Here is a 15,751-nt window from a genome sequence, read left to right as displayed (position 1 = left end):
ATCACATGAACATTCCATTGCAAGCTGTTTTGGACAACTTTCTCTCTCTTCTTGCAAAACACTCTGCACACCTTTCTGCAACCTCAAAAACACGATGGGAGATGTTTTCTGTGCTGGCACAGTTTCTCCCTGCCAGACATAGTGGAAAAGCTTTCTGCTAAGATGTAGACTACAAAAGACGCTAAAGACCAAGGTACGATGCTCTCCGGAGCTCAGGGCCGCTCCCGGGCGTCTTTCGGCAGAAGCCGTGCTAAGGAGAGCACTGTGAGCGGCACAATCGTCTTTGCGCGAAGAAGCCGCTTCTTCGCCTCCGCCAGCCGGAGAGAGCGGCAGCTTTGGAAAGGTGAAGAAGGAAGCTGTACAACACTGGCATTGTGTGCGCAGCTTGCCAACTGATAGAAAACAGTACCTTTGCACTCTCCTGCCTTTTCCAATCACATGAACATTCCATTGGAAGCTGATTTGGACTACTTTCTCTCTCTTCTTGCACAACACTCTGCACACCTTTCTGCAACCTCAAAAACACAATGGGAGATGTTTTCTGTGCTGGCACAATTTCTCCCTGCCAGACATAGTGGAAAAGCTTTCTGCTAAGATGTAGACTACAAAAGACGCTAGAGACAAAGGTACGATGCTCTCCGGAGCTAAGCGCCGCTCCCGGGCGTCTTTCGGCAGAAGCCGCGCTCCGGAGAGCACTGTGAGCGGCACAATCGTCTTTGCGCGAAGAAGCCGCTTCTTCGCCTCCGCCAGCCGGAGAGAGCGGCAGCTTCGGAAAGGTGAAGAAGGAAGCTGTACAACACTGGCATTGTGTGCGCAGCTTGCCAACTGATAGAAAACAGTACCTTTGCACTCTCCTGCCTTTTCCAATCACATGAACATTCCATTGGAAGCTGTTTTGGACAACTTTCCTTTTCTTCCTGCCAAACACTTGGCAGACCCCTATGCAACCTCAAAAACACGATGGGAGATGTTTTCTGTGCTGGCACAGTTTCTCCCTGCCAGACATAGTGGAAAAGCTTTCTGCTAAGATGTAGACTACAAAAGACGCTAAAGACCAAGGTACGATGCTCTCCGGAGCTAAGCGCCGCTCCCGGGCGTCTTTCGGCAGAAGCCGCGCTCAGGAGAGCACTGTGAGCGGCACAATCGTCTTTGCGCGAAGAAGCCGCTTCTTCGCCTCCGCCAGCCGGAGAGAGCGGCAGCTTCGGAAAGGTGAAGAAGGAAGCTGTACAACACTGGCATTGTGTGCGCAGCTTGCCAACTGATAGACAACAGTACCTTTGCACTCTCCTGCCTTTTCCAATCACATGAACATTCCATTGGAAGCTGTTTTGGACAACTTTTCTTTTCTTCCTGCCAAACACTTGGCAGACCCCTATGCACTTTCAAAAACACGATGGGAGATGTTTTCTGTGCTGGCACAGTTTCTCCCTGCCAGACATAGTGGAAAAGCTTTCTGCTAAGATGTAGACTACAAAAGAGGCTAGGGAGCAAGGTACGATGCTCTCCGGAGCTAAGCGCCGCTCCCGGGCGTCTTTCGGCAGAAGCCGCGCTAAGGAGAGCACTGTGAGCGGCACAATCGTCTTTGTGCGAAGAAGCCGCTTCTTCGCCTCCGCCAGGCGGAGAGAGCGGCAGCTTCGGAAAGGTGAAGAAGGAAGCTGTACAACACTGGCACTGTGTGCGCAGCTTGCCAACTGATAGACAACAGTACCTTTGCACTCTCCTGCCTTTTCCAATCACATGAACATTCCATTGGAAGCTGTTTTGGACAACTTTCTCTCTCTTCTTGCAAAACACTCTGCACACCTTTCTGCAACTTCTAGAATACGATGGGAGATGTTTTCTGTGCTGGCACAGTTTCTCCCTGCCAGACATAGTGGAAAAGCTTTCTGCTAAGATGTAGACTACAAAAGACGCTAGAGAGCAAGGTACGATGCTCTCCGGAGCTCAGGGCCGCTCCCGGGCGTCTTTCGGCAGAAGCCGTGCTAAGGAGAGCACTGTGAGCGGCACAATCGTCTTTGCGCGAAGAAGCCGCTTCTTCGCCTCCGCCAGCCGGAGAGAGCGGCAGCTTCGGAAAGGTGAAGAAGGAAGCTGTACAACACTGGCATTGTGTGCGCAGCTTGCCAACTGATAGAAAACAGTACCTTTGCACTCTCCTGCCTTTTCCAATCACATGAACATTCCATTGGAAGCTGATTTGGACTACTTTCTCTCTCTTCTTGCACAACACTCTGCACACCTTTCTGCAACCTCAAAAACACGATGGGAGATGTTTTCTGTGCTGGCACAGTTTCTCCCTGCCAGACATAGTGGAAAAGCTTTCTGCTAAGATGTAGACTACAAAAGACGCTAGAGACAAAGGTACGATGCTCTCCGGAGCTAAGCGCCGCTCCCGGGCGTCTTTCGGCAGAAGCCGCGCTCCGGAGAGCACTGTGAGCGGCACAATCGTCTTTGCGCGAAGAAGCCGCTTCTTCGCCTCCGCCAGCCGGAGAGAGCGGCAGCTTCGGAAAGGTGAAGAAGGAAGCTGTACAACACTGGCATTGTGTGCGCAGCTTGCCAACTGATAGAAAACAGTACCTTTGCACTCTCCTGCCTTTTCCAATCACATGAACATTCCATTGGAAGCTGTTTTGGACAACTTTCTCTCTCTTCTTGCAAAACACTCTGCACACCTTTCTGCAACCTCAAAAACACGATGGGAGATGTTTTCTGTGCTGGCACAGTTTCTCCCTGCCAGACATAGTGGAAAAGCTTTCTGCTAAGATGTAGACTACAAAAGACGCTAAAGACCAAGGTACGATGCTCTCCGGAGCTAAGCGCCGCTCCCGGGCGTCTTTCGGCAGAAGCCGCGCTAAGGAGAGCACTGTGAGCGGCACAATCGTCTTTGCGCGAAGAAGCCGCTTCTTCGCCTCCGCCAGCCGGAGAGAGCGGCAGCTTCGGAAAGGTGAAGAAGGAAGCTGTACAACACTGGCATTGTGTGCGCAGCTTGCCAACTGATAGAAAACAGTACCTTTGCACTCTCCTGCCTTTTCCAATCACATGAACATTCCATTGGAAGCTGTTTTGGACAACTTTCCTTTTCTTCCTGCCAAACACTTGGCAGACCCCTATGCAACCTCAAAAACACGATGGGAGATGTTTTCTGTGCTGGCACAGTTTCTCCCTGCCAGACATAGTGGAAAAGCTTTCTGCTAAGATGTAGACTACAAAAGACGCTAAAGACCAAGGTACGATGCTCTCCGGAGCTAAGCGCCGCTCCCGGGCTTCTTTCGGCAGAAGCCGCGCTCAGGAGAGCACTGTGAGCGGCACAATCGTCTTTGCGCGAAGAAGCCGCTTCTTCGCCTCCGCCAGCCGGAGAGAGCGGCAGCTTCGGAAATGTGAAGAAAGAAGCTGTACAACACTGGCATTGTGTGCGCAGCTTGCCAACTGATAGACAACAGTACCTTTGCACTCACCTGATTTTTCCAATCACATGAACATTCCATTGGAAGCTGTTTTGGACAACTTTCTCTCTCTTCTTGCAAAACACTCTGCACACCTTTCTGCAACCTCAAAAACACGATGGGAGATGTTTTCTGTGCTGGCACAGTTTCTCCCTGCCAGACATAGTGGAAAAGCTTTCTGCTAAGATGTAGACTACAAAAGACGCTAAAGACCAAGGTACGATGCTCTCCGGAGCTAAGCGCCGCTCCCGGGCGTCTTTCGGCAGAAGCCGCGCTAAGGAGAGCACTGTGAGCGGCACAATCGTCTTTGCGCGAAGAAGCCGCTTCTTCGCCTCCGCCAGCCGGAGAGAGCGGCAGCTTCGGAAAGGTGAAGAAGGAAGCTGTACAACACTGGCATTGTGTGCACAGCTTGCCAACTGATAGACAACAGTACCTTTGCACTCTCCTGCCTTTTCCAATCACATGAACATTCCATTGGAAGCTGTTTTGGACAACTTTCCTTTTCTTCCTGCCAAACACTTGGCAGACCCCTATGCAACCTCAAAAACACGATGGGAGATGTTTTCTGTGCTGGCACAGTTTCTCCCTGCCAGACATAGTGGAAAAGCTTTCTGCTAAGATGTAGACTACAAAAGACGCTAAAGACCAAGGTACGATGCTCTCCGGAGCTAAGCGCCGCTCCCGGGCGTCTTTCGGCAGAAGCTGCGCTAAGGAGCGCACTGTGAGCGGCACAATCGTCTTTGAGCAAAGAAGCCGCTTCTTCGCCTCCGCCAGCCGGAGAGAGCGGCAGCTTCGGAAAGGTGAAGAAGGAAGCTGTACAACACTGGCATTGTGTGCGCAGCTTGCCAACTGATAGAAAACAGTACCTTTGCACTCTCCTGCCTTTTCCAATCACATGAACATTCCATTGGAAGCTGTTTTGGACAACTTTCTCTCTCTTCTTGCAAAACACTCTGCACACCTTTCTGCAACTTCTAGAATACGATGGGAGATGTTTTCTGTGCTGGCACAGTTTCTCCCTGCCAGACATAGTGGAAAAGCTTTCTGCTAAGATGTAGACTACAAAAGACGCTAGAGAGCAAGGTACGATGCTCTCCGGAGCTCAGGGCCGCTCCCGGGCGTCTTTCGGCAGAAGCCGTGCTAAGGAGAGCACTGTGAGCGGCACAATCGTCTTTGCGCGAAGAAGCCGCTTCTTCGCCTCCGCCAGCCGGAGAGAGCGGCAGCTTCGGAAAGGTGAAGAAGGAAGCTGTACAACACTGGCATTGTGTGCGCAGCTTGCCAACTGATAGAAAACAGTACCTTTGCACTCTCCTGCCTTTTCCAATCACATGAACATTCCATTGGAAGCTGATTTGGACTACTTTCTCTCTCTTCTTGCACAAAACTCTGCACACCTTTCTGCAACCTCAAAAACACGATGGGAGATGTTTTCTGTGCTGGCACAGTTTCTCCCTGCCAGACATAGTGGAAAAGCTTTCTGCTAAGATGTAGACTACAAAAGACGCTAGAGACAAAGGTACGATGCTCTCCGGAGCTAAGCGCCGCTCCCGGGCGTCTTTCGGCAGAAGCCGCGCTCCGGAGAGCACTGTGAGCGGCACAATCGTCTTTGCGCGAAGAAGCCGCTTCTTCGCCTCCGCCAGCCGGAGAGAGCGGCAGCTTCGGAAAGGTGAAGAAGGAAGCTGTACAACACTGGCATTGTGTGCGCAGCTTGCCAACTGATAGAAAACAGTACCTTTGCACTCTCCTGCCTTTTCCAATCACATGAACATTCCATTGGAAGCTGTTTTGGACAACTTTCTCTCTCTTCTTGCAAAACACTCTGCACACCTTTCTGCAACCTCAAAAACACGATGGGAGATGTTTTCTGTGCTGGCACAGTTTCTCCCTGCCAGACATAGTGGAAAAGCTTTCTGCTAAGATGTAGACTACAAAAGACGCTAAAGACCAAGGTACGATGCTCTCCGGAGCTAAGCGCCGCTCCCGGGCGTCTTTCGGCAGAAGCCGCGCTAAGGAGAGCACTGTGAGCGGCACAATCGTCTTTGCGCGAAGAAGCCGCTTCTTCGCCTCCGCCAGCCGGAGAGAGCGGCAGCTTCGGAAAGGTGAAGAAGGAAGCTGTACAACACTGGCATTGTGTGCGCAGCTTGCCAACTGATAGAAAACAGTACCTTTGCACTCTCCTGCCTTTTCCAATCACATGAACATTCCATTGGAAGCTGTTTTGGACAACTTTCCTTTTCTTCCTGCCAAACACTCGGCAGACCCCTATGCAACCTCAAAAACACGATGGGAGATGTTTTCTGTGCTGGCACAGTTTCTCCCTGCCAGACATAGTGGAAAAGCTTTCTGCTAAGATGTAGACTACAAAAGACGCTAAAGACCAAGGTACGATGCTCTCCGGAGCTAAGCGCCGCTCCCGGGCTTCTTTCGGCAGAAGCCGCGCTCAGGAGAGCACTGTGAGCGGCACAATCGTCTTTGCGCGAAGAAGCCGCTTCTTCGCCTCCGCCAGCCGGAGAGAGCGGCAGCTTCGGAAATGTGAAGAAAGAAGCTGTACAACACTGGCATTGTGTGCGCAGCTTGCCAACTGATAGACAACAGTACCTTTGCACTCACCTGATTTTTCCAATCACATGAACATTCCATTGGAAGCTGTTTTGGACAACTTTCTCTCTCTTCTTGCAAAACACTCTGCACACCTTTCTGCAACCTCAAAAACACGATGGGAGATGTTTTCTGTGCTGGCACAGTTTCTCCCTGCCAGACATAGTGGAAAAGCTTTCTGCTAAGATGTAGACTACAAAAGACGCTAAAGACCAAGGTACGATGTTCTCCGGAGCTAAGCGCCGCTCCCGGGCGTCTTTCGGCAGAAGCCGCGCTAAGGAGAGCACTGTGAGCGGCACAATCGTCTTTGCGCGAAGAAGCCGCTTCTTCGCCTCCGCCAGCCGGAGAGAGCGGCAGCTTCGGAAAGGTGAAGAAGGAAGCTGTACAACACTGGCATTGTGTGCGCAGCTTGCCAACTGATAGAAAACAGTACCTTTGCACTCTCCTGCCTTTTCCAATCACATGAACATTCCATTGCAAGCTGTTTTGGACAACTTTCCTTTTCTTCCTGCCAAACACTTGGCAGACCCCTATGCAACCTCAAAAACACGATGGGAGATGTTTTCTGTGCTGGCACAGTTTCTCCCTGCCAGACATAGTGGAAAAGCTTTCTGCTAAGATGTAGACTACAAAAGACGCTAAAGACCAAGGTACGATGCTCTCCGGAGCTAAGCGCCGCTCCCGGGCTTCTTTCGGCAGAAGCCGCGCTCAGGAGAGCACTGTGAGCGGCACAATCGTCTTTGCGCGAAGAATCCGCTTCTTCGCCTCCGCCAGCCGGAGAGAGCGGCAGCTTCGGAAATGTGAAGAAAGAAGCTGTACAACACTGGCATTGTGTGCGCAGCTTGCCAACTGATAGACAACAGTACCTTTGCACTCACCTGATTTTTCCAATCACATGAACATTCCATTGGAAGCTGTTTTGGACAACTTTCTCTCTCTTCTTGCAAAACACTCTGCACACCTTTCTGCAACCTCAAAAACACGATGGGAGATGTTTTCTGTGCTGGCACAGTTTCTCCCTGCCAGACATAGTGGAAAAGCTTTCTGCTAAGATGTAGACTACAAAAGACGCTAAAGACCAAGGTACGATGCTCTCCGGAGCTAAGCGCCGCTCCCGGGCGTCTTTCGACAGAAGCCGCGCTCCGGAGAGCACTGTGAGCGGCACAATCGTCTTTGCGCGAAGAAGCCGCTTCTTCGCCTCCGCCAGCCGGAGAGAGCGGCAGCTTCGGAAAGGTGAAGAAGGAAGCTGTACAACACTGGCATTGTGTGCGCAGCTTGCCAACTGATAGACAACAGTACCTTTGCACTCTCCTGCCTTTTCCAATCACATGAACATTCCATTGGAAGCTGTTTTGGACAATTTTCTGTCTCTTATTCCAAAACACTCGGCACACCTTTCTGCAACCCCAAAAACACGATGGGAGATGTTTTCTGTGCTGGCACAGTTTCTCCCTGCCAGACATAGTGGAAAAGCTTTCTGCTAAGATGTAGACTACAAAAGACGCTAAAGACCAAGGTACGATCCTCTCCGGAGCTAAGCGCCGCTCCCGGGCGTCTTTCGGCAGAAGCCGCGCTCCGGAGAGCACTGTGAGCGGCACAATCGTCTTTGCGCGAAGAAGCCGCTTCTTCGCCTCCGCCAGCCGGAGAGAGCGGCAGCTTCGGAAAGGTGAAGAAAGAAGCTGTACAACACTGGCATTGTGTGCACAGCTTGCCAACTGATAGACAACAGTACCTTTGCACTCTCCTGCCTTTTCCAATCACATGAACATTCCATTGGAATCTGTTGTTGACAACTTTCCTTCTCTTCCTGCCAAACACTTGGCAGACCCCTATGCAACCTCAAAAACACGATGGGAGATGTTTTCTGTGCTGGCACAGTTTCTCCCTGCCAGACATAGTGGAAAAGCTTTCTGCTAAGATGTAGACTACAAAAGACGCTAGAGACAAAGGTACGATGCTCTCCGGAGCTAAGCGCCGCTCCCGGGCGTCTTTCGGCAGAAGCCGCGCTCCGGAGAGCACTGTGAGCGGCACAATCGTCTTTGCGCGAAGAAGCCGCTTCTTCGCCTCCGCCAGCCGGAGAGAGCGGCAGCTTCGGAAAGGTGAAGAAGGAAGCTGTACAACACTGGCATTGTGTGCGCAGCTTGCCAACTGATAGAAAACAGTACCTTTGCACTCTCCTGCCTTTTCCAATCACATGAATATTCCATTGGAAGCTGTTTTGGACAACTTTCTCTCTCTTTTTCCAAAACACTCTGCACACCTTTCTGCAACCTCAAAAACACGATGGGAGATGTTTTCTGTGCTGGCACAGTTTCTCCCTGCCAGACATAGTGGAAAAGCTTTCTGCTAAGATGTAGACTACAAAAGACGCTAGAGAGCAAGATACGATGCTCTCCGGAGCTAAGCGCCGCTCCCGGGCGTCTTTCGGCAGAAGCCGCGCTAAGGAGAGCACTGTGAGCGGCACAATCGTCTTTGCGCGAAGAAGCCGCTTCTTCGCCTCCGCCAGCCGGAGAGAGCGGCAGCTTCGGAAAGGTGAAGAAGGAAGCTGTACAACACTGGCATTGTGTGCGCAGCTTGCCAACTGATAGAAAACAGTACCTTTGCACTCTCCTGCCTTTTCCAATCACATGAACATTCCATTGGAAGCTGTTTTGGACAACTTTCCTTTTCTCCCTGCCAAACACTTGGCAGACACCTATGCAACCTCAAAAACACGATGGGAGATGTTTTCTGTGCTGGCACAGTTTCTCCCTGCCAGACATAGTGGAAAAGCTTTCTGCTAAGATGTAGACTACAAAAGACGCTAAAGACCAAGGTACGATGCTCTCCAGAGCTAAGCGCCGCTCCCGGGCTTCTTTCGGCATAAGCCGCGCTCAGGAGAGCCCTGTGAGCGGTACAGTCGTCTTTGCGCGAAGAAGCCGCTTCTTCGCCTCCGCCAGCCGGAGAGAGCGGCAGCTTCGGAAATGTGAAGAAAGAAGCTGTACAACACTGGCATTGTGTGCGCAGCTTGCCAACTGATAGACAACAGTACCTTTGCACTCACCTGATTTTTCCAATCACATGAACATTCCATTGGAAGCTGTTTTGGACAACTTTCTCTCTCTTCTTGCAAAACACTCTGCACACCTTTCTGCAACCTCAAAAACACGATGGGAGATGTTTTCTGTGCTGGCACAGTTTCTCCCTGCCAGACATAGTGGAAAAGCTTTCTGCTAAGATGTAGACTACAAAAGACGCTAGAGAGCAAGGTACGATGTTCTCCGGAGCTAAGCGCCGCTCCCGGGCGTCTTTCGGCAGAAGCCGCGCTAAGGAGAGCACTGTGAGCGGCACAATCGTCTTTGCGCGAAGAAGCCGCTTCTTCGCCTCCGCCAGCCGGAGAGAGCGGCAGCTTCGGAAAGGTGAAGAAGGAAGCTGTACAACACTGGCATTGTGTGCGCAGCTTGCCAACTGATAGAAAACAGTACCTTTGCACTCTCCTGCCTTTTCCAATCACATGAACATTCCATTGGAAGCTGTTTTGGACAACTTTCCTTCTCTTCCTGCCAAACACTTGGCAGACCCCTATGCAACCTCAAAAACACGATGGGAGATGTTTTCGGTGCTGGCACAGTTTCTCCCTGCCAGACATAGTGGAAAAGCTTTCTGCTAAGATGTAGACTACAAAAGACGCTAAAGACCAAGGTACGATGCTCTCCGGAGCTAAGCGCCGCTCCCGGGCTTCTTTCGGCAGAAGCCGCGCTCAGGAGAGCACTGTGAGCGGCACAATCGTCTTTGCGCGAAGAATCCGCTTCTTCGCCTCCGCCAGCCGGAGAGAGCGGCAGCTTCGGAAATGTGAAGAAAGAAGCTGTACAACACTGGCATTGTGTGCGCAGCTTGCCAACTGATAGACAACAGTACCTTTGAACTCACCTGATTTTTCCAATCACATGAACATTCCATTGGAAGCTGTTTTGGACAACTTTCTCTCTCTTCTTGCAAAACACTCTGCACACCTTTCTGCAACCTCAAAAACACGATGGGAGATGTTTTCTGTGCTGGCACAGTTTCTCCCTGCCAGACATAGTGGAAAAGCTTTCTGCTAAGATGTAGACTACAAAAGACGCTAGAGAGCAAGGTACGATGCTCTCCGGAGCTCAGGGCCGCTCCCGGGCGTCTTTCGGCAGAAGCCGTGCTAAGGAGAGCACTGTGAGCGGCACAATCATCTTTGCGCGAAGAAGCCGCTTCTTCGCCTCCGCCAGCCGGAGAGAGCGGCAGCTTCGGAAAGGTGAAGAAGGAAGCTGTACAACACTGGCATTGTGTGCGCAGCTTGCCAACTGATAGAAAACAGTACCTTTGCACTCTCCTGCCTTTTCCAATCACATGAACATTCCATTGGAAGCTGATTTGGACTACTTTCTCTCTCTTCTTGCACAACACTCTGCACACCTTTCTGCAACCTCAAAAACACGATGGGAGATGTTTTCTGTGCTGGCACAGTTTCTCCCTGCCAGACATAGTGGAAAAGCTTTCTGCTAAGATGTAGACTACAAAAGACGCTAAAGACCAAGGTACGATGCTCTCCGGAGCTAAGCGCCGCTCCCGGGCGTCTTTCGGCAGAAGCCGCGCTCCGGAGAGCACTGTGAGCGGCACAATCGTCTTTGCGCGAAGAAGCCGCTTCTTCGCCTCCGCCAGCCGGAGAGAGCGGCAGCTTCGGAAAGGTGAAGAAGGAAGCTGTACAACACTGGCATTGTGTGCGCAGCTTGCCAACTGATAGAAAACAGTACCTTTGCACTCTCCTGCCTTTTCCAATCACATGAACATTCCATTGGAAGCTGTTTTGGACAACTTTCTCTCTCTTTTTCCAAAACACTCTGCACACCTTTCTGCAACCTCAAAAACACGATGGGAGATGTTTTCTGTGCTGGCACAGTTTCTCCCTGCCAGACATAGTGGAAAAGCTTTCTGCTAAGATGTAGAGTACAAAAGACGCTAGAGAGCAAGATACGATGCTCTCCGGAGCTAAGCGCCGCTCCCGGGCGTCTTTCGGCAGAAGCCGCGCTAAGGAGAGCACTGTGAGCGGCACAATCGTCTTTGAGCAAAGAAGCCGCTTCTTCGCCTCCGCCAGCCGGAGAGAGCGGCAGCTTCGGAAAGGTGAAGAAGGAAGCTGTACAACACTGGCATTGTGTGCGCAGCTTGCCAACTGATAGAAAACAGTACCTTTGCACTCTCCTGCCTTTTCCAATCACATGAACATTCCATTGGAAGCTGTTTTGGACAACTTTTCTTTTCTTCCTGCCAAACACTTGGCAGACCCCTATGCAACCTCAAAAACACGATGGGAGATGTTTTCTGTGCTGGCACAGTTTCTCCCTGCCAGACATAGTGGAAAAGCTTTCTGCTAAGATGTAGACTACAAAAGACGCTAAAGACCAAGGTACGATGCTCTCCGGAGCTAAGCGCCGCTCCCGGGCTTCTTTCGGCAGAAGCCGCGCTCAGGAGAGCACTGGGAGCGGCACAATCGTCTTTGCGCGAAGAAGCCGCTTCTTCGCCTCCGCCAGCCGGAGAGAGCGGCAGCTTCGGAAATGTGAAGAAAGAAGCTGTACAACACTGGCATTGTGTGCGCAGCTTGCCAACTGATAGACAACAGTACCTTTGCACTCACCTCATTTTTCCAATCACATGAACATTCCATTGGAAGCTGTTTTGGACAACTTTCTCTCTCTTCTTGCAAAACACTCTGCACACCTTTCTGCAACCTCAAAAACACGATGGGAGATGTTTTCTGTGCTGGCACAGTTTCTCCCTGCCAGACATAGTGGAAAAGCTTTCTGCTAAGATGTAGACTACAAAAGACGCTAAAGACCAAGGTACGATGTTCTCCGGAGCTAAGCGCCGCTCCCGGGCGTCTTTCGGCAGAAGCCGCGCTAAGGAGAGCACTGTGAGCGGCACAATCGTCTTTGCGCGAAGAAGCCGCTTCTTCGCCTCCGCCAGCCGGAGAGAGCGGCAGCTTCGGAAAGGTGAAGAAGGAAGCTGTACAACACTGGCATTGTGTGCGCAGCTTGCCAACTGATAGAAAACAGTACCTTTGCACTCTCCTGCCTTTTCCAATCACATGAACATTCCATTGGAAGCTGTTTTGGACAACTTTCCTTTTCTTCCTGCCAAACACTTGGCAGACCCCTATGCAACCTCAAAAACACGATGGGAGATGTTTTCTGTGCTGGCACAGTTTCTCCCTGCCAGACATAGTGGAAAAGCTTTCTGCTAAGATGTAGACTACAAAAGACGCTAAAGACCAAGGTACGATGCTCTCCGGAGCTAAGCGCCGCTCCCGGGCTTCTTTCGGCAGAAGCCGCGCTCAGGAGAGCACTGTGAGCGGCACAATCGTCTTTGCGCGAAGAATCCGCTTCTTCGCCTCCGCCAGCCGGAGAGAGCGGCAGCTTCGGAAATGTGAAGAAAGAAGCTGTACAACACTGGCATTGTGTGCGCAGCTTGCCAACTGATAGACAACAGTACCTTTACACTCACCTGATTTTTCCAATCACATGAACATTCCATTGGAAGCTGTTTTGGACAACTTTCTCTCTCTTCTTGCAAAACACTCTGCACACCTTTCTGCAACCTCAAAAACACGATGGGAGATGTTTTCTGTGCTGGCACAGTTTCTCCCTGCCAGACATAGTGGAAAAGCTTTCTGCTAAGATGTAGACTACAAAAGACGCTAAAGACCAAGGTACGATGCTCTCCGGAGCTAAGCGCCGCTCCCGGGCGTCTTTCGACAGAAGCCGCCCTCCGGAGAGCACTGTGAGCGGCACAATCGTCTTTGGGGGAAGAAGCCGCTTCTTCGCCTCCGCCAGCCGGAGAGAGCGGCAGCTTCGGAAAGGTGAAGAAGGAAGCTGTACAACACTGGCATTGTGTGCGCAGCTTGCCAACTGATAGACAACAGTACCTTTGCACTCTCCTGCCTTTTCCAATCTCATGAACCTTCCATTGGAAGCTGTTTTGGACAATTTTCTGTCTCTTATTCCAAAACACTCGGCACACCTTTCTGCAACCTCAAAAACACGATGGGAGATGTTTTCTGTGCTGGCACAGTTTCTCCCTGCCAGACATAGTGGAAAAGCTTTCTGCTAAGATGTAGACTACAAAAGACGCTAAAGACCAAGGTACGATCCTCTCCGGAGCTAAGCGCCGCTCCCGGGCGTCTTTCGGCAGAAGCCGCGCTCCGGAGAGCACTGTGAGCGGCACAATCGTCTTTGCGTGAAGAAGCCGCTTCTTCGCCTCCGCCAGCCGGAGAGAGCGGCACCTTCGGAAAGGTGAAGAAAGAAGCTGTACAACACTGCCATTGTGTGCGCAGCTTGCCAACTGATAGAAAACAGTACTTTTGCACTCTCCTGCCTTTTCCAATCACATGAACATTCCATTGGAATCTGTTGTTGACAACTTTCCTTCTCTTCCTGCCAAACACTTGGCAGACCCCTATGCAACCTCAAAAACACGATGGGAGATGTTTTCTGTGCTGGCACAGTTTCTCCCTGCCAGACATAGTGGAAAAGCTTTCTGCTAAGATGTAGACTACAAAAGACGCTTAAGACCAAGGTACGATGCTCTCCGGAGCTAAGCGCCGCTCCCGGGCGTCTTTCGGCAGAAGCCGCGCTAAGGAGAGCACTGTGAGCGGCACAATCGTCTTTGCGCGAAGAAGCCGCTTCTTCGCCTCCGCCAGCCGGAGAGAGCGGCAGCTTCGGAAAGGTGAAGAAGGAAGCTGTACAACACTGGCATTGTGCGCGCAGCTTGCCAACAGATAGAAAACAGTACCTTTGCACTCTCCTGCCTTTTCCAATCACATGAACATTCCATTGGAAGCTGTTTTTGACAACTTTCCTTCTCTTCCTGCCAAACACTTGGCAGACCTTTCTGCAACCTCAAAAACACGATGGGAGATGTTTTCTGTGCTGGCACAGTTTCTCCCTGCCAGACATAGTGGAAAAGCTTTCTGCTAAGATGTAGACTACAAAAGACGCTAAAGACAAAGGTACGATGCTCTCCGGAGCTAAGCGCCGCTCCCGGGCGTCTTTCGGCAGAAGCCGCGCTAAGGAGAGCCCTGTGAGCGGTACAATCGTCTTTGCGCGAAGAAGCCGCTTCTTCGCCTCCGCCAGCCGGAGAGAGCGGCAGCTTCGGAAAGGTGAAGAAGGAAGCTGTACAACACTGGCATTGTGTGCGCAGCTTGCCAACTGATAGACAACAGTACCTTTGCACTCTCCTGCCTTTTCCAATCACATGAACATTCCATTGGAAGCTGTTTTGGACAACTTTCTCTCTCTTCTTGCAAAACACTCTGCACACCTTTCTGCAACCTCAAAAACACGATGGGAGATGTTTTCTGTGCTGGCACAGTTTCTCCCTGCCAGACATAGTGGAAAAGCTTTCTGCTAAGATGTAGACTACAAAAGACGCTAGAGAGCAAGGTACGATGCTCTCCGGAGCTAAGCGCCGCTCCCGGGCGTCTTTCGGCAGAAGCCGCGCTAAGGAGAGCGCTGTGAGCGGCACAATCGTCTTTGCGCGAAGAAGCCGCTTCTTCGCCTCCGCCAGCCGGAGAGAGCGGCAGCTTCGGAAAGGTGAAGAAGGAAGCTGTACAACACTGGCATTGTGTGCGCAGCTTGCCAACTGATAGAAAACAGTACCTTTGCACTCTCCTGCCTTTTCCAATCACATGAACATTCCATTGGAAGCTGTTTTGGACAACTTTCTCTCTCTTCTTGCAAAACACTCTGCACACCTTTCTGCAACCTCAAAAACACGATGGCAGATGTTTTCTGTGCTGGCACAGTTTCTCCCTGCCAGACATAGTGGAAAAGCTTTCTGCTAAGATGTAGACTACAAAAGACGCTAAAGACCAAGGTACGATGCTCTCCGGAGCTAAGCGCCGCTCCCGGGCGTCTTTCGGCAGAAGCCGCGCTCCGGAGAGCACTGTGAGCGGCACAATCGTCTTTGCGCGAAGAAGCCGCTTCTTCGCCTCCGCCAGCCGGAGAGAGCGGCAGCTTCGGAAAGGTGAAGAAGGAAGCTGTACAACACTGGCATTGTGTGCGCAGCTTGCCAACTGATAGACAACAGTACCTTTGCACTCTCCTGTCTTTTCCAATCACATGAACATTCCATTGGAAGGTGTTTTGGACAACTTTCTCTCTCTTCTTGCAAAACACTCTGCACACCTTTCTGCAACCTCAAAAACACGATGGGAGATGTTTTCTGTGCTGGCACAGTTTCTCCCTGCCAGACATAGTGGAAAAGCTTTCTGCTAAGATGTAGACTACAAAAGACGCTAAAGACCAAGGTACGATGCTCTCCGGAGCTAAGCGCCGCTCCCGGGCTTCTTTCGGCAGAAGCCGCGCTCAGGAGAGCACTGTGAGCGGCACAATCGTCTTTGCGCGAAGAAGCCGCTTCTTCGCCTCCGCCAGCCGGAGAGAGCGGCAGCTTCGGAAAGGTGAAGAAGGAAGCTGTACAACACTGGCATTGTGCGCGCAGCTTGCCAACTGATAGACAACAGTACCTTTACAGTCTTCTGCCATTTCCAATCACATGAACATTCCATTGGAAGCTGTTTTGGACAACTTTCTCTCTCTTCTTGCACAACACTCTGCACACCTTTCTGCAACCTCAAAAACACGATGGGAGATGTTTTCTGTGCTGGCACAGTTTCTCCCTGCCAGACATAGTGGAAAAGCTTTCTGCTAAGA

This window comes from Ammospiza nelsoni, chromosome Z, assembly GCF_027579445.1.
Source record: "Ammospiza nelsoni isolate bAmmNel1 chromosome Z, bAmmNel1.pri, whole genome shotgun sequence".
NCBI lineage: Eukaryota > Metazoa > Chordata > Aves > Passeriformes > Passerellidae > Ammospiza > Ammospiza nelsoni.
This window is presented reverse-complemented; position numbering follows the sequence as displayed.